Here is an 18,931-nt window from a genome sequence, read left to right as displayed (position 1 = left end):
GTACAGCTAACATCTACAGTTAAAAATATCTATTGATGCCAGCATCATCGTAGTGACTACTTTTTGTGTAAGTGTCCATGTGGTGTGTATTTACTGCATCCTGTCTTAGGGACCTGTGTTTGCAGATATCTGACTGTGAGCACAATGATAGCAAATCATCTCTACACATTCAGTGCAAACAAGATGCCAAAAAAAGAACTCTTACATATGCAGTTCCACTCAGATTCAAAGGATTTAAATCTATTTACTTTTTCAGCTGTGATCTAAATGATAAACTCGAAGCAAATCTCTCAACTGTGATTTAACTAAATGATGAAAACTTTTCTTGGGAGGAATCCATGATTTATAGAGCTTAGTATTAAATAAGATTTCTTGGAAGCTTGAGAATTAATCATTTTTGGTAGTGTTTTTTTGATTTGTTTGTTTGCTTTAAAACTATGTACTTCTGTTCTCCCACCCCAGGCAAACTTGCCTTAGTACTCATCACTCACTACTGTATACAGGTGCCTCCTGACTTAAGCACCTTTCACAGCATTGGCCATAGAAAGGGCAAACATTCAATGATATTGACTGAATGTGATTGTGGAAAAGCTTACTGAAGTTAATATAGTGAGGGGAAAAGCATAAAATATATTCTCTCTGATCACTGGAGTATATCATTTCATGATACTTTCTGTTCTGAGGGACAATTTTTCTATAGTGGAATAAGCCTTCATATTTTTTTAAGACTGAAGGGAAGGATATATGTCCTAGGACATAAGACTTCTTCTATTTCTAGCTTAGAAGTGGTAGATTTAATAGATGTTTTCCTTTTACATGGTTTGTATTTTCAGCAGATGTCACCTTTAACATGGAGTAAATAACAAATCATACATGAACTTTGGGTAGCCAGAGTAGGTGGCTTATTAAATGATATGAATTGTGGGGTGTCAGGAGAGCTCCATGATCGAAAGATTTCTTCTCTCAGGCTTACGCTTTTTATTAGGCTTGTGCTTTTAAAGAAAATACTACACCTAAAGCCGGTTTAGAAATTATTTACTCTAATGCTGCCACTACAGATTAAGAAATTGTACAGATTAAGAAGGGTTAAAGAGAGTAAGTATAGAAGCCAGTAGAATTGGAGCTAGCTAAGTCATCCAATTCGTGCTCTGGCTTCTTCCACTAATTTTTGACAAATTCTTAGATTTGGTTTAGGCAAGTTGATCAATTTCTTTGTATGGTTTTCCATTAGTTTAAAAAATTTTAACTACCATTTCAGTTTACAACCAAATATCATTGACAGTTTTAGGGCATCACAATAGTATTATAACTGATGCCTTATGATACAGTTTAGCAGATAGTTTTCCAGAATACAACCTCCTGAGAGCAAGCCCTTTAGGAGATGAGCTTCAGGTTGACAAGTATGGCTAATACGGAATGATATCTCTGGGTCATGGAGAGGTCTTGCCTTGAAAAGTCAGGTCAGATAGTGGACCATATTACAAGAGAAAGTGGGGGCCTCAGCCAGTGTTAGGGAAAGATACAAATTCTGAAATAAAAGGAAAGACCACCAAGGCTAGCCCTACAAAATAGAATCAACATGGTCAGTGTTTTCAGAGACTGTCAGCAATGCTATTTTATGCAAACTCTTAGAATAGAATAAGTTAAAGCCAAAGTCATTCAACAAGTACTCTGCTTTGTTATAAAGTAATACAAATATTATAGAGAAAAATATACCATATTTACAAAGCAGAGAAAAAATGGCATAGTTAAATTCTGAAAGAAAGAGGCATAACATTTTAAACAACTGGTACTTTGTGCCTTAGGTAAAGAGTATGGGGAAGAATAGTGCCAGGACATGAGGACTGAGAGATCTGCAGGAGCAAGATCAAAAGGGAACCTAGGTAGTAGGTTAAGATATATATATATATATTTTTTCCTGAGGACATGGAGGAGTCATTGCTGTCTTTTAAATAGGAACTCATATTTACATCATAGAAAGTTAACTCTAGCTGTAGTTGTAGAATGCATAAGACAGGGGCCAAAAAGGGCCAGGAAAACCAGATAGGAGTCTCTGTAGCATTCAAGGTGATCCTATGTTGGTCTGAAGAAAACATGACAGTTGAAAAAATATTAAAGTATTTAAAATATTAAAGTCTTGGTGCTCCAGTCGTGTGTCAGGCCTGAGCCTCTGAGGTGGGAGAGCTGAGTTCAGAACACTAGACCACCAAAGACCTCCTGGCCCCACATAATATCAATCAGTGAGAGCTCTCCCAGATATCTGCGCCTTAACGCTAAGACCCAGCTTGACTCAATGACCAGCAACCTCCAGTGCTGGACACCCATGCCAAACAACTAGCAAGACAGGAACACAACCCCACCCCTTAGTAGAGAGGCTGCCTAAAATCATAATAAGTTCAAAGACACTCCAAAACACACCACTAGACGCAGTCCTACCCACCAGAAAGACAAGATCCAGCCTCATCCACCAGAACACAGGCACCAGTCCTCTCCACCAGGAAGCTTACACAACCCACTGAACCAATGTTAAACACTGGGGGCAGACACCAAAAACAACGGGAACTACAAACCTGCAGTCTGTGAAAAGGAGATCCCAAACAGAGGAAGTTAAGCAAAATGAGAAAGCAGAGAAACATGCAGCAGATAAAGGAGCAAGGTAAAAACACATCAGACCAAACAAATGAAGAGAAAATAGGCAGTCTACCTGAAAAAGAATTCAGAGTAATGATAGGAAAGATGATCCAAAATCTCGGAAATAGAATGGAGAAGATACAAGAAATGTTTAACAAGGACCTAGAAGAACTAAAGAGCAAACAAACAATGATGAACAACACAATAAATGAAATTTAAAATTCTCTAGAAGGGATCAATAGCAGAATAACTGAGGCAGAAGAATGGATAAGTGACCTGGAAGATAAAATAGTGAGAATAGCTACCACAGAGCAGAGAAAGAAAAAAGAATGAAGAGAATTGAGGACAGTTTCAGAGACCTCTGGGACAACATTAAAGGCACGAACATTCGAATTTTAGAGGTCCCAGAAGAAGAAGGCAAAAAGAAAGGGACTGAGAAAATATTTGAAGAGATTATAGTTGAAAACTTCACTAACTTTGGAAAGGAAATAGTCAATCAAGTCCAGGAAGCACAGAGAGTCCCATACAGGATAAATCCAAGGAGAAACTAGCCAAGACACATATTAATCAAACTATCAAAAAACAAATACAAAGAAAAAATATTAAAAGCAGCAAAGGAAAAGGAAAAAAAATAACATACAAGGGAATTCCCATAAGGTTAACAGCTGATTTTTCAGCAGAAACTCTGCAAGCCACAAGGGAGTGGCAGCACATATTTAAAGTGATGAAAGGGAAAAGCCTACAACCAAGATTACTCTACCCAGCAAGGATCTCATTCGGATTCAACAGATAAATTAAAACCTTTACAGACAAGCAAAAGCTAAGAGAATTCAGCACCTCCAAACCAGCTTTGCAACAAATGCTAAAGGACATTCACTAGGCAGGAAACACAAGAGAAGAAAAAGACCTATAATAACAAACCTAGAACAATTAAGAAAATAGTAATAGGAACATACATATTGATAATATACCTTAAATGTAAATGGATTAAATGCTCCAACCAAAACACATAGACTGGCTGAATGGATACAAAAACAAGACCTGTTTATATGCTGTCTACAAGAGACACAATTCAGACCTAGGGACAGGTACAGACTGAAAGTTAGGGGATGGAAAATATATATTCCATGCAAATGGATATCAAAAGAAAGCTGGAGCAATTCTCCTATCAGACAAAATGGACTTTAAAATTTAGACTATTACAAGAGACAAAGAAAGACACTACATAATGATCAAGGGATCAATCCAAGAAAAAGATATAACTATTGTAAATCTTTATGCACCCAACATAGGAGCCCCTCAATACATAAGGCAAATGCTAACAGCCATAAAAAGAGAAATTGACAATAACACAATAATAGTAGGGGACTTTAACAGCCCACTTTCACCAATGGACAGATCAACCAAAATGAAAATGAATAAGGAAACAAAAGGTTTAAATGATACATTAAATAAGATGGACTTAATTGGTATTTATAGGACATTCCATCCTAAAACAATAGAATACACTTTCTTCTCAAGTGCTCATGAAACATTCTCCAGGATAGATCATATATTGGGTCACAAAAAAGCCTTGGTAAATTTAAGAAAATTGAAATTATATTAAGTATCTTTTCCGACCACAATGCTATGAGACTAGACATCAACTAGAGGGAAAAAAACTGTAAAAAATACAAACACATGGAGGCTAAACAATACGCTAGTAAATAACCAAGAGATCACTAAAGATATCAAAGAGAAATCAAAAATACCTAGAAACAAACGGCAATGAAAACACGATGGCCCAAAACCTATAGTAAAGATGGGATGCAGCAAAAGCAGTTCTAAGAGGGAAGTTTATAGCAATACAGTCCTCCCAAGAAACACCTCAAATAACCAACCTAACCTTACACATAAAGCAATTATAGAAAGAAGAAGAAAAAAAAAAAAAAAAAAACAGAGTTAACAGAAGGGAAGAAATCATAAAGATCAGATCAGAAATAAATGAAAAAGAAATGAAGGAAATGATAACAGAGATCAATAAAATTAAAAACTGGTTCTTTGAGAAGATAAACAAAATTGACTAACCATTAGCCAGACTCATTAAGGAAAAAGGGGAGAAAATGAAATTCAATAGAATTGGATATGAAGAAGCAGTGGTAACAACTGACACTGCAGAAATACAAAGGATCAAGAGAGATTACTAGGAGCAACTATATGCCAATAAAATGGACAGCCTGGAAGAAATGGGAAAATTGTAGAAAAGCACAACCTTCTAAGACTGAACCAGGAAAAAGTAGAAAATATGAACAGATCAATCACAAGCACTAAAATTGAGACTGTGATTAACAATCTTCCAACAAACAAAAGCCCAGGACCAGACGCCTTCACAGATGAATTCTATTAAACATTTAGAGAAGAGCTAACACCTATCCTTCTCAAACTATTCCAAAATACAGCAGAGGGAGGAACACTGTCAAACTCACTCTACGAGGCCACTATCATCCTAATAACAAAACGCGACAAAGATATCACAAAGACAGAAAACTACAGGCCAATATAACTGATGAACATAGATGCAAAAATCCTCAACAAATACTAGCAAACAGAGTCCAACAGCACATTAAAAGGATCATACACCATTATCAAGTGGGGTTTATCCAAGGAATGCAAAGATTCTTCAATATACACAAATCAATCAATGTGATACAGCATATTAACAAATTGAAGAATAAAAACCATATGATCATCTCAATAGATGCAGAAAAAGCTTTCAACAAAATTCCACACCCATTTAAAATAAAAACCCTCCAGAAAGTAGACATAGAGGGAACTTATCTCAACATAATAAAGGCCATATATGACAAACCCACAGCCAATATTGTTCTCAATGATGAAAAACTGAAACCATTTCCACTAAGATCAGGAACAAGACAAGGTTGCCCACTCTCACCACTCTTATTCAACATTGTTTTGGGAGTTTCAGCCACAACAATCAGAGAAAAAAGAAACAATTAAAAGAAATCCAAATCGGAAAAGAAGTAAGGCTGTCACTGTTTGCAGATGATATGATGATACTATACATAAAGAATCCTAAAGATGCTACCAGAAAACTACTAGAGCTAATCAATGAATTTGGTAAAGTAGCAGATACAAAATAATGCATAGTTATCTCTTGCATTCCTATACACTAATGGTGAAAAACCTGAAAGAGAAATTAAGGAAACACTCCCATTTACCATTTCAATAAAAAGACTAAAATACCTAGGAATAAACCTACCTTAGGATGCGAAAGACCTGTACGCAGAAAACTATAAGACACTGATGAAAGAAAGTAAAGACGATACAAACAGATGGAGAGATTTTCTATGTTCTTACAATGGAAGAATCAATATTGTGAAAATGACTATACTACCCAAAGCAATCTATAGATTCAGTGCAATCCCTATCAAACTACCAATGGCATTGTTAACTGAATTAGAACAAAAAGTTTTACAATTTGTATGGAAACACAAAAGATCCCAAATAGCCAAAGCAATCTTTAGACAGAAAAACAGAGCTGGAGGAATCAGGCTCCCTGACTTCAGGCTATACTTACTACAAAGCCACAGTAATCAAGACAGTATGGTACTGGTTCAAAAACAGAAATATAGATCAATGGAACAGGATGGAAAGCCCAGACATAAACCTATGCACATATGGTCACCTTATCTTTGATAAAGGAGGCAAGAATATACAATGGAGAAATACAGCCCTCAATAAGTGGTGCTGGGAAAACTGGACAGGTACATATAAAAGAATGAAATTAGAACACTCCCTAATACCATACACAAAAATAAACTCAAAATGGATTAAAGGCCTAAATGTAAGGCCAGACTTTGTAAAACTCTTAAAGGAAAACATAGGCAGAACACTATGATATAAATCACAGCAAAATTCTTTTTGAACCACCTCCTAGAGAAATGGAAATAAAAACAAAAATAAACAAATGGGACCTAATGAAACTTAAAGGCTTTTGCACAGCAAAGGAAACTATAAAGAAGAAGAAAAGACAACCCTCAGAATGGGAGAAAATATTTGCAAATGAAACAACTGACAAAGGTTTAATCTCCAAAATATACAAGCAGCTCAATATCATAAAACAAACAACCCAATCCAAAAATGGGCAGAAGACCTAAATAGACATTTCTCCAAAAAAGGCATACAGATTGCCAACAAACACATGAAAGATGCTCAACATCACTAATTATTAGAGAAATGCAAATCAAAACTACAATGAGGTATCACCTCACACCAGTCAGAATGGCCATCATCAAAATTTTACAAACAATAAATGCTGGAGAGAGGGTGGAGGAAAGGGAACCCTCTTGCACTCTTGGTGGGAATGTAAATTGATACAGCGACTATGGAGAACAGTATGGAGGTTCCTTAAAAAAGTAAAAATAGAACTACCATATGACCCAGCAATCCCACTACAGGGCATATAACCTGAGAAAACCATAATTCAAAAAGAGTCATGTACCACAATATTCATTGCAGCTCTATTTACAGTAGCCAGGACATGGAAGCAACTTAAGTGTCCATCGACATATGACTGGATAAAGAAAATGTGGCACATATATACAGTGGAATATTACTGAGCCATAAAAAGAAATATAGTTGTGTTATTTGTAGTGAGGTGGATGGACCTAGAATCTGTCATACAGAGTCAGGTAAGTCAGAAAGAGAAAAACAAATTCCGTTTGCTAACACATATATATGGAATCTTAAAAGAAAAATGGTTCTGAAGAACCTAGGGGCAGGACAGGAATAAAGACTCAGAGATAGAGCAGGGACTTGAGGACAGGGGGAGGTGGAACAGTATGCTGAGACTAAGCAAGAGAGTGACATTGACATATATACCCTACCAAATTTAAAATAGGTAGCTAGTGGGAAGCAGCTACATAGCACAGGGAGATCAGCTCGTACTTTGTTACCACCGAGAGGAGTGTGATAGGGAGGGTGGTTTGGAGACACGAGGGAGGGAATGTGGGAATATATGTATACATATAGCTGATTCACTTTGTTATACAGCAGCAACTAACAACAATGTGAAGCAATTATACTCCAATAAAGATGTTAAAATAAATTAATAAATATATATAGCAAATAAGTGGTTAAAAAGAAATATTAAAGTAGAAAACTGCATAGAATTCCATGTTTAATTGGGTATAGAGAATGAGTGAGAGAGAGTGGAATCTTAAATGATTTCCACGTTCTCGTATTTCTGGCTTGAATGAAAAAAAGTGGAACTATTCACTGAATAGAGGAACAAGGTGCAGGGTTTGATTGGAGGTGAGATAATGGATTCTGTTTGACACATGTTTGTTTGTAACCATCTTTAGACCATGCAAATAGAGATGATAGGATAACACCGAATATTGTTCTGGAGTTCTGTGTCCTCTTATACTTGGGATTCATTAGGTTCAGGCTTGCAATTAAAACTAAGTATATTAGTTTTCTATGCTGAATAACAAATTACCAAAAATTTAGCAGCTTCAAAAATGTCCACTTATTATCTCACAGTTCCATAGGTCAGAGGACTGTGCAGGGCTCAAATAGTTCTCTATCAGTGTTTCTGTCAAATCTTTATCAAAGCCAACATCAAGATATTGGCCAAGGATACAATCACATCTGAGTCTCAGGGATCTCCTTTAATATCACTGGTTGTGGCATAATGTAGTTTCTAAGGTTGTAGGACTCTGGTACCTATTATCTACCCAGCTGTCAATTAGGATTGCTCTCACTTCGAAGGTGTCATCTGCCATTTCCTTCTATATGGCCCTCTCTACACCAGAACAGTTTCTTTCCTCAAGGCCAGCAGGAGAATCTCTTCCTTTTGATGAACTCAATGTCAGCTGATAAGGGAACTTAAGTATATCTTCAAAATCCCTTTGGCTATATAACATAATCAGGGGAGTGATATCCCATTGTTCCACAGGTCTAGCCCACACTCAAGGGGAAGGAATTATATAGGGTATGTACACCAAGAGGCAGGAATTCTGGGGGCCATTTTTGATTCTGCCTGTAGCAATATGGGTGTGGGCAAGTTCCCTAAGGGACAGAAAACAGAGTCAGATAGATGGACATATGGAAGAATCCTGAGAACATAGCACTCAAGGAAACTTGATAGGAAAAAGAATCTGCAGAAGAGATTGTGGACTGAGAGTACAATATGACAAAGGCAGATTAGAACCTCTAGCCCTACATTCTTAAGGCTGTTAATTAATTACTGTTATTGCCATGACTTTGTGCCTCATTTTACTGTACATTTCTTAGAATATCCATGGTCCTGTCACTAAATCACAACCAATGTAGGATGTTGTTAAAAAATATTACTTTGCTTATAATTTAGAATTCAAAAGAGTATTGCCATTCCAACTAATAACTTCAGTCTCTTCAGACCAGGAAAAGCCTGTTTTTTTTGACAGTTTATATCCAAGGCATTCCATAAGGTGAAGGTATTTGACTGCCTGCTGAGTATATGCAGTAACTTGAGCAATATACAAAAACTGAAAGGTATAGAAACTGTATTGATCCCTATCACCTGTGGATCAGTTCCCACAGGTGATATATATTATTCTCTTAGGTTGTATGACCTTCTATATTTTATGTTTGTGAATATATTTAATCTCTATTATTAGACAAAGATCCTAGAGAGCACGTTTCACTTCTTATTCACATTTTGGGTCTATACTCCACACAATGCCATAAAAATATTAAGTATTTATGTACTGGCTGAAAAAAACAAATGAAGGGAAAAACTGTTTTACTTGATAATAATAGCCCTAATATATTCCTTGTATTAGATATTTTCTTTGTAAATTAACATTATATTTATTTAATTTGGGATAAAATAACATGGATATAAAAGAGAACTATTTTTATAGAATGTTGCCAATGACAATAGAAGGACTCATAAAGTATAAGAGGAATTCTGAGGATATTTAACAGAATTGGTCTTTAAGAAAAGATTGACCTCAAAAAGTGTTCATATAAGCCACCGTCTGCTCAGTGCCACTTCACCTGGGAAAGAAAAGGTCCATTTAAACTGACAGAAATTGATGCAATGACCCAAATTAGTAAGAAAAAAATAAGGCCAACTTTACATCACGTTGAAAAAAGATTTTTCTTAAATTTAAAAAGGGCATTTGAGAAGTGAACAAAAAGAAATTTAAGCAATGGAAATGCAAATACAATTAAATTTACATCTGAAGTTTCACAAGAAGCCACAAACAAAAACTCCATTATGTGTCTCCAGAAAATACAAAGTATCAGACACAATGAAATAGAACTGTACTGGTAAATGTTTTGTGGAAGATCTATATCTCAAATTCACAGAACCTAAATATCATATTTTTAACTAAATAACAATTATTTTAAAAGACTGTAAAGGCTAAGCAAAATAAAATAAGGTATATTTACTGTTTAAAGAGTCCTAAAAATTAACTGAATTCACTCAAGTGTAATGTTAGAAAAATGTATTATTAATGATTATGATGAACTATTATTAACTTTAAAATTATATGATTTTCTAAATAAATAATAATGTAACTAGTAAAAATGATGAGTATTACACCTTCTGCTTCATATATATTTACCTTACCTATATTCACATATATGGAGAATACAAATGTATTAAATATAACTAGGTTATGGCTCAAATAGCACATTCAACTGCTTCTGAAATTATTAGTCAATTTTATCCTGGGTAAATTCTCTGAATCTTGTGAGTCTGATTTGAATGTTCTGCAACTTCCAATATCAGTATCAAAGAACATATAAAATTATTAATTACCTCATGTGACTACTGCCTTTGATTTATCAATTTGTTTAGCACCAGAATTATTTTTTTAAATTTTAATTTTATTTTTATATACAGCAGGTTCTAATTAGTTATCTATTTTATACATATTAGTGTATATATGTCAATCCCAATCTCCCAATTCATCACACCCCCACCCCACCCCCACCCCCCACCACTTTCCGCCCTTGGTGTCCATACATTTGTTCTCTACATCTGTGTCTCAATTTCTGCACTGCAAACCGGTTCATCTGTACCATTTTTCTAGGTTCCTCATATATGCGTTAATATACGATATTTGTTTTTCTCTTTATGACTTACTTCACTCTGTATGACAGTCTCTAGATTCATCCATGTCTCTACAAATGAGCCAACTTTGTTCCTTTTTTTGGCTGAGTAATATTCCACTGTATATATGTACCACATCTTCTTTATCCATTCGTCTGTTGGTGGGCATGTACCTTGCTTCCATAACCTGGCTGTTGTAAATAGTGCTGCAATGAACATTGGGGTGCATGTGTCTTTCTGAATTACGGCTTTCTCTGGGTATATGCCCAGTTGTGGGATTGCTGGGTCATATGGTTATTCGATTTTTAGTTTTTTAAGGAACCTCCATACTGTTCTCCGTTGTGGCTGTAACAATTTACATTCCCACCAACAGTGCAAGAGGGTTCCCTTTTCCTCACACCCTCTCCAGCATTTGTTGTTTGTAGATTTTCTGATGATGCCCATTCTGACTGGTGTGAGGTGATACCTCATTGTAGTTTTGATTTGCATTTCTCTAATAATTTTTGATATTGAGCAGCCTTTCATGGTCTTCTTGGTCATCTGTATGTCTTCTTTGGAGCAATGTCTATTTAGGTCTTCTGCCCATTATTGGATTGGGTTGTTTGTTTTTTTAATATTGAGTTGCATGAGCTGTTTGTATATTTTGGAGATTAATCCTTTGTCCATGATTCATTTGCAAATATTTTCTCCCATTCTGAAAGTTGTCTTTTCATCTTGTTTGTAGTTTCCTTTGCTTTGCAAAAGCTTTTAAGTTCCATTAGGTCCCAGTTGTTTATTTTTGTTTTTATTTACATTACTCTAGGAATTAGATCAAAAAAGATCTTGCTGTGACTTATGTCAAAGAATGTTCTTCCTATGTTTTCCTCTAAGAGTTTTATAGTGTCCGGCTTTACATTTAGGTCTCTAATCCATTTTGAGTTTACTTTTGTGTATGGTGTTAGAGATTGTTCTAATTTCATTCTTTTACATGTAGCTATCCAGTTTTCCCAGCACCACTTACTGAAGAGACTGTTTTCTCCATTGTATGTCCTTGCTTCCTTTGTGATAGATTAGTTGATCATAGGTGCATGGGTTTATCTCTGGGCTTTCTATCCTGTTCCATTGATCTATGTTTCTCTTTTTGTTCCAGTACCATATTGTCTTGATTGCTGTAGATTGTAGTATAATCTGAAATCAGGGAGTCTGATTCCTCCAGCTCAGTTTTTGTTTCTCAAGATTGCTTTGGCTCTTCAAGGTCTTTTGTTTCTCCATAGAAATTTTAAGATTTTTTTGTTCTAGTTCTGTAAAATTTGCCATTGGTAATTTGATAGGGATTGCATTGAATCTGTAGATTGCTTTGGGTAGTATATTCATTTTCATAATATTGATTCTTCCAATCCAAGAACATGATATGTCTCTCCATCTGCTTGTATAATCTTAATTTCTTTCATCAGTGTCTTATAGTTTTCTGCATACAGGTCTTTTGTCTCCCTAGGTAGGTTTATTCCTAGGTATTTTATTCTTTTTGTTTCAATGGTAAATGGGAGTGTATCCTTAATTTCTCTCAGATTTTTCATTGTTAGTGTATAGGAATGTAAGAAATTTCTGTGCATTAATTTTGTATCCAGCAACTTTACCAAATTCATTGATTAGATCTAGTAGTTTTCTGGAGGCATCTATAGGATTCTCTATGTATAGTATCATGTCATCTGCAAACAGTGACAGTTGTACTTCTTCTTTTCCAATTTGTATTTCTTTTTCTTCTCTGATTGCCATGGCTAGGACTTCCACAACTATGTTGAATAATAATGGTGAGAGTGGACAACCTTGTCTTGTTCCTGATCTTTGAGGAAATGTTTTCATTTGTCACAATTGAGAGTTATGTTTGCTGTGGGTTTGTCATATATGGCCTTTATTATGTTGAGGTAGGTTCCCTCTATGCCCACTTTCTGGAGGGTTTTTATCATAAATGTGTGTTGAATTTTGTCAAGTCTTTCTCTGTATCTATTGAGATGATCATATGGTTTTATTCTTCAGTTTGTTAATATGGTGTATCACATCGACTGATTTGTGTATATTGAAGAATCCTTGCATCCCTGGGATAAATCCCACTTGATCATGGTGTATGATCCTGTTAATGTGTTGTTGGATTCTGTATGCTAGTATTTTGTTGAGGATTTTTGCATCTATATTAATCAGTGATATTGGTCTGTAATTTTCTTTTTTTGTGGTATCTTTTTCTGATTTTGGTATCAGGATGATGGTGGCCTCATAGAATGAGTTTGGGAGATTCCTTGCTCTGCAATTTTTTGGAAGAGTTTGAGAAGGATGGGTGCTAGCTCTTCTCTAAATGTTTACTAGAATTCACCTGTGAAGCCACCTGATCCTGGACTTCTGTTTGTTGGAAGATTTTTAATCACAGTTTCAATTTCATTACTTGTGATTTGTTCGTTCATATTTTCTATTTCTTCCTGGTTCAGTCTTGGAAGGTTATACCTTTCTAAGAATTTGTCCATTTCTTCCAGGTTGTCCATTTTATTGGCATAGAGTTGCTTGTAGTAGTCTCTTAGGATGCTTTGTATTTCTGTGGTGTCTGTTTTAACTTCTCCTTTTAAATTTCTAATTTTATTAATTTGAGTCCTCTCCCTCTTTTTCTTGATGAGTCTGGTTAATGGGTTATCAATTTTGTTTATCTTCTCAAAGAACCAGCTTTCAGTTTTATTGATATTTGCTATTGTTCTCTTTGTTTCTGTTTCATTTGTTTCTGCTCTGTCTTTATGATTTCTTTCCTTCTGCTAACTTTGGGTTTTGGTCTTCTTTCTCTACTTTCTTTAAGTGTAAGGTTAGATTGTTTATTTGAGATTATTTTGTTTCTTAAGGTAGGCTTGTATTGCTATAAACTTCCCTCTTAGAACTGCTTCTCCTGCATCCCATAGGTTTTGGATCATCGTGTTTTCATTGTCACTTGCCTCTAGGTATTTTTTGATTTCCTCTTTGATTTCTTCAGTGATCTCTTGGTTATTTAGTAACGTATTGCTTAGCCTCCACATGTTTGTGTTTTTTTTACGTTTTATTCCCTGTAATTGATTTCATAATATCATAGCATTGTGGTCTGAAAAGATGCTTGTTATGATTTCAATTTTCTTAAATTTACTGAGGCTTGATTTGTGACCCAAGATGTGATCTATCCTGGAGAATGTTCTGTGCGCACTTGAGAAGAAAGTGTAATCTGCTGGTTTTGGATGGAATGTCCTATAAATATCAGTTAAATCTATCTGGTCTATTGTGTCATTTAAAGCTTGTGTTTCCTTATTAATTTTCTGTTTGAGTGATCTGTCCATTGGTGTAACTGAGGTGTTAAAGTCCCCCACTATTATGGCGTTATGGTTGATTTCCTCTTTTACAGCTGTTAGCAGTTGCCTTATATATTAAGGTGCTCCTATGTTGGGTGCATATATATTTATAATTATTATGTCTTCTTCTTGGATTGATCCCTTGATCATTATGCAGTGTCTTTCCTTGTCTCATAACTTTTTTTATTTTAAAATGTATTTTATATGATATGAGTATTGCTACTCCAGCTTTCTTTTGATTTTCATCTGCATGGAATATCTTTTTCCATCCCCTCACTTTCAGCCTGTATGTGTCCCTAGGTCTGAAGTGGATCTCTTGTAGACAGCATATATACGGGTCTTGTTTTTGTATCCATTCAGAGAGCCTGTGTCTTTTGGTTGGAGCATTTAATCCATTCACATTTAAGGTAATTATTGATATGTATGTTCCTATTACTATTTTCTTAATTGTTTTGGGTTTGTTTTTGTAGATCCTTTTCTTCTCTTGTATTTCCCACTTAGCAAAGTTCCTTTAGCACTTGTTGTAGAGCTGGTTTGGTTGTGCTGAATTCTCTTCACTTTTGCTTGGATGTAAAGCTTTTGATTTCTCCATCAAATCTGAATGAGATCCTTGCTGGGTAGAGTAATCTGGGTTGTAAGTTCTTCCCTTTCATCACTTTAAATATGTCATGCCACTCCCTTCTTCTTTGTAGAGTGTCTGTCTCGAAATCATCTGTTAACCTTATGGGAGTTCCCTTGTATGTTATTTGTCATTTTTCCCTTGCTGCTTTCAATAATTATTCTTTGTCTTTAATTTTTGCCAGTTCGATTACTATGTGTCTCAACGTGTTTGTCCTTGGGTTTATTTTGTACGGGACTCTCTGCGCTTCCTGGACTTGAGTGGCTATTTCCTTTCCTATGTTAGGGAAGATTTCAAATATAATCTCTTCAAATAGTTTCTCGGGTCCTTTCTCTCTCTCTTCTCCTTCTGGGACTCCTATAATGCAAATATTGTTGCCTTTAATGTTGTCCCAGAGGTCTCTTAGGCTGTCTTCATTTCTTTTCATTCTTTTTTCTTTATTGTCTTCCACAGCAGTGAATTCCACCATTCTGTCTTCCAGGTCACTTCTCTGTTCTGCCTCAGTTATTCTGCTATTGATTCCTTCTAGTGTAGTTTTCATTTCAGTTATTGTATTGTTCATCTCTGTTTGTTTGTTCTTTAATTCTTCTAGGTCTTTGTTAAACATTTCTTACATCTTCTCCATCTTTGCCTCCATTTTTTCTCCGAGATACTGGATCATCTTCACTATAATTATTCTGAATTCTTTTTCTGGAAGGTTACCTATCTCCACTTCATTTAGTTGTTTTTCTGGGGTTTTATTTTGTTCCTTCATCTGGTACATTTCCCTCTGCCTTTTCATCTTGTCTATCTTTCTGTGAATGTGGTTTTTGTTCCACAGGCTGCAGGATTGTAGTTCTTCTTGCTTCTGCTGTCTGCCCTCTCCTGGATGAGGCTATCTAAGAGGTTTGTGCATTTCCTGATGGGAGAGATGGGTGGTGGGTAGAGCTGACTGTTGCTCTGGTGGGCAGAGCTCAGTAAAACTTTAATCCACTTGTCTGCTGATGAGTGGGGCTGGGTTCCCTCCCTGCTGGTTGTTTGGCCTGAGGCCACCCAACACTGGAGCCTACCTGGGCTCTTTTGTGGGGCTAATGGTAGACTCTGGGAGGGCTCATGCCAAGGAGTACTTCCCAGAACTTCTGCTGCCAGAGTCCTTGTCCTCGCGATGAAATACAGCCACCCCCGCCTCTGTAGGAGACCCTCCAACACTAGCAGGTAGGTCTGGTTCAGTCTCCTATGGGGTCACTGCTCATTCCCCTGTGCACACCACTTTGTGTGTGCTCTCCAAGAGTGGAGTCTCTGTTTCCCCCAGTCCTGTCAAACTAGCCTTCAACGTCTGACTGTCTAGGATTTCCTCCTCCCGTTGCTGGACCCCCAGGTTGGGAAGCCTGACATGGGGCTCAGAACCTTCATTCCAGTGGGTGGACTTCTGTGGTATAAGTGTTCTCCAGTTTGTGAGTCACCCACCCAGCAGTTATGGGATTTGATTTTATTGTTATTGTACCCCTCCTACTGTGTCATTGTGGCTTCTCCTTTGTCTTTGGATGTGAGCTATCTTTTTTGGTGAGTTCCAGTGTCTTCCTGTCAATGATTGATTGATCAGCAGTTAGCTGTGATTCTGGTGCTCTCGCAAGAGGGAGTGCCAGAATTATTTATTTTTATTTATTATTATTACTACAAAATTTTACAGAAGTATTACTTTGAATTGCCTACTTCAGCTTCATCGTTTCTCTTATCTCTGAATAATACACACTGGTTAAAAGACCAGTTACTCTCTACTCTGTTTTCTACATTTGGAATTACTTGTGGAAAAGATCATGGTGTGTAATTTTTCCTTAAATAAATAATTTCTTATTTCTAAACAGTAGTATTTAAAAATAAAGCTACAGGGCTTCTCTGGTGGCGCAGTGGTTGAGAATCCGCCTGCGGATGCAGGGGACATGGGTTCGTGCCCTGGTCCGGGAAGATCCCACATGCCATGGAGCGGCTGGGCCCGTGAGCCATGGCCGCTGAGCCTGCGCGTCCGGAGCCTGTGCTCTGCAAAGGGAGAGGCCACAGCAGTGAGAGGCCCGTGTACCACCAAAAAATAATAATAATAATAATAAATAAAATTAAAGCTACAAATTCTGATAGAGTTACGTGTTTGAATCTTGTGAGTAAATGTTTCACCTTTCTTCACTGAAGAAGCAAACCTGGTGATGTTCATTCATTTTAAAAATAATTTATAGTTATTAATTTATCAGTGATTACACATATTTACTTGAATGAGGTTGTTCAACTCTATTCGCTAAATATAACTATTTATTATCCTTTTTAATGACACCAGCCTAAACTTTTCATGAAGTTAGAGGTACTATCAATTTTCTTGAAAAATTGTGAAAATAATGCTTGTGATTCTGGAGGTTTGTGTCTTCCCCAGTAGTAGAGAAATTCTTTGACTTGAAAAGTTGGCCCTAAGGACAGGTCTTGATCTGCTTCAATTGTTGTGATGTTTCAACAGATTTTACACTACAACATAATCTGTAAAACCAATGTCTTTCATAATAGAAGAAGTTGTATATAGTCTGTGATATATGTATGCTGTGCATTTATAAGATGTGCCTGTGAACAGATATTCATTTTTCTTAAGCAACACCTCAGATTCAGTCAATTTATTAAAAATATTTGATTATGCTTAGAGAATCAGTGATGAAATTTTCATTTTAAGGCTATGGGTTATATTATTTTGTTATGTACTACTGTATTATGCTGCTGCATTTTGCATTATAAAATAATTGTATTTATCTGTAAAGGGATTAAAAAGTTTCACTAACTTTAAGTAATCACAAAGAAATAATACAATTCTATGTGTTCCTTCAAGTGTCTGTTTTAAATAATCCTTTCCCCATACATAATATTTCAGAAATTCTAGTGATTACAAACATATTTATGGTAATTAAAAGAGTGATGACACTTTATCTTTGAAGTTTCCTTTTCTGTAATTATATATATCATGAATTTTATCTAAAAACATTGGCATTTAGTTTTTCCAGTCTTTAGTCATACTTTCTGTACAATTTATTATAAAAAAGCACTTATTAATTAACACTACAGATAGATGACTTTTATTGGTAATATCTTACAAAATGTGCTCTCAAATACATATCTCTAGGTTAAAAGGCTGCAGTTTGATGAAAATTCCTCTCAGGCAAGAACTGCTTTTGGATTATTCTCTCTTCATTGACTGATGGCTGTATGTTAATAAAATTTTATGAAAAGTAGAAAACTAAACTTCTGTAAATTCAACTTAAGAAATAATCGTAACAATCATGTAGCATAAAATACGGTAACATTTTAGTCACACAAATGCACCTGTAGAATTATGATTTTAAAGACAAATGAATTTGGAATCATGTGAACTCTGACGACAGGAGCTCTTCTGTTACATTCATCTTTTAATGAAGAAGATGAAATTTGTGGGTTTACAATTTTTATATATCATTCTGTATTTGGTATGGACTATATAGTCTTTTAAACTGTGTTTACAAAAGCTTTAAAAGTGAATCACTTTTAAACATGTAGTGCATGTTCCTTATGACAGAATATTCATAGTTCCTCCCTTGCATGACTTTGTTTAACTTATACATATACTATAAACAATAAATATTGTTACTATTATTTCTTTGGACAAAATTATCTTTTATATCAATTAGAAATAAAAAATAAAACAGTATATTTTACTTTATTCTTTGTCCAACACTCATCCTTTCTTTATGTAGTATGGTGTAATTGTTCAACATTCTACTTGGTAACTTCATCTAAAATATCACCACTCCCAGAATACAGCCATGATATTTAAAATAAGGAAGTTGCTTATAGTAGACAAGAGTAGTGAATCATCTGCTCTCTTCACTTCATTATACAATTATTAGAATCTCCTCAAAGAGTTTTTGGAACTCCCATGGCCAGGTGATATTTGATGGCAAGGTACAGAAAAGTTTGTATATAGATATTGTTCAATGAATCCAGCACTTAAAAGACTCGTGTATGAGATACTATGTCCAATTGGCTGTCAACAACTATAGTCTGGTTATTCTGAAAGTGGCCTTTGCTTACTTTCTTCCAAATTACTTCTTTGCCTTGCTCAAGAATTCCCTTTCTCTGTTTCCTGAACTTCTTGTTATATTATTCTGTACCTTTTCACTTAAACTTTCCTTCAAAGTATTTGTCATAAATAAGCCATGACTTTCCCATATAAACATTATATGCTTAGAGACTCCT

The sequence above is a fragment of the Kogia breviceps genome, chromosome 4, assembly GCF_026419965.1.
Source record: "Kogia breviceps isolate mKogBre1 chromosome 4, mKogBre1 haplotype 1, whole genome shotgun sequence".
In the NCBI taxonomy this organism is placed as follows: Eukaryota; Metazoa; Chordata; class Mammalia; order Artiodactyla; family Physeteridae; genus Kogia; species Kogia breviceps.
This window is presented reverse-complemented; position numbering follows the sequence as displayed.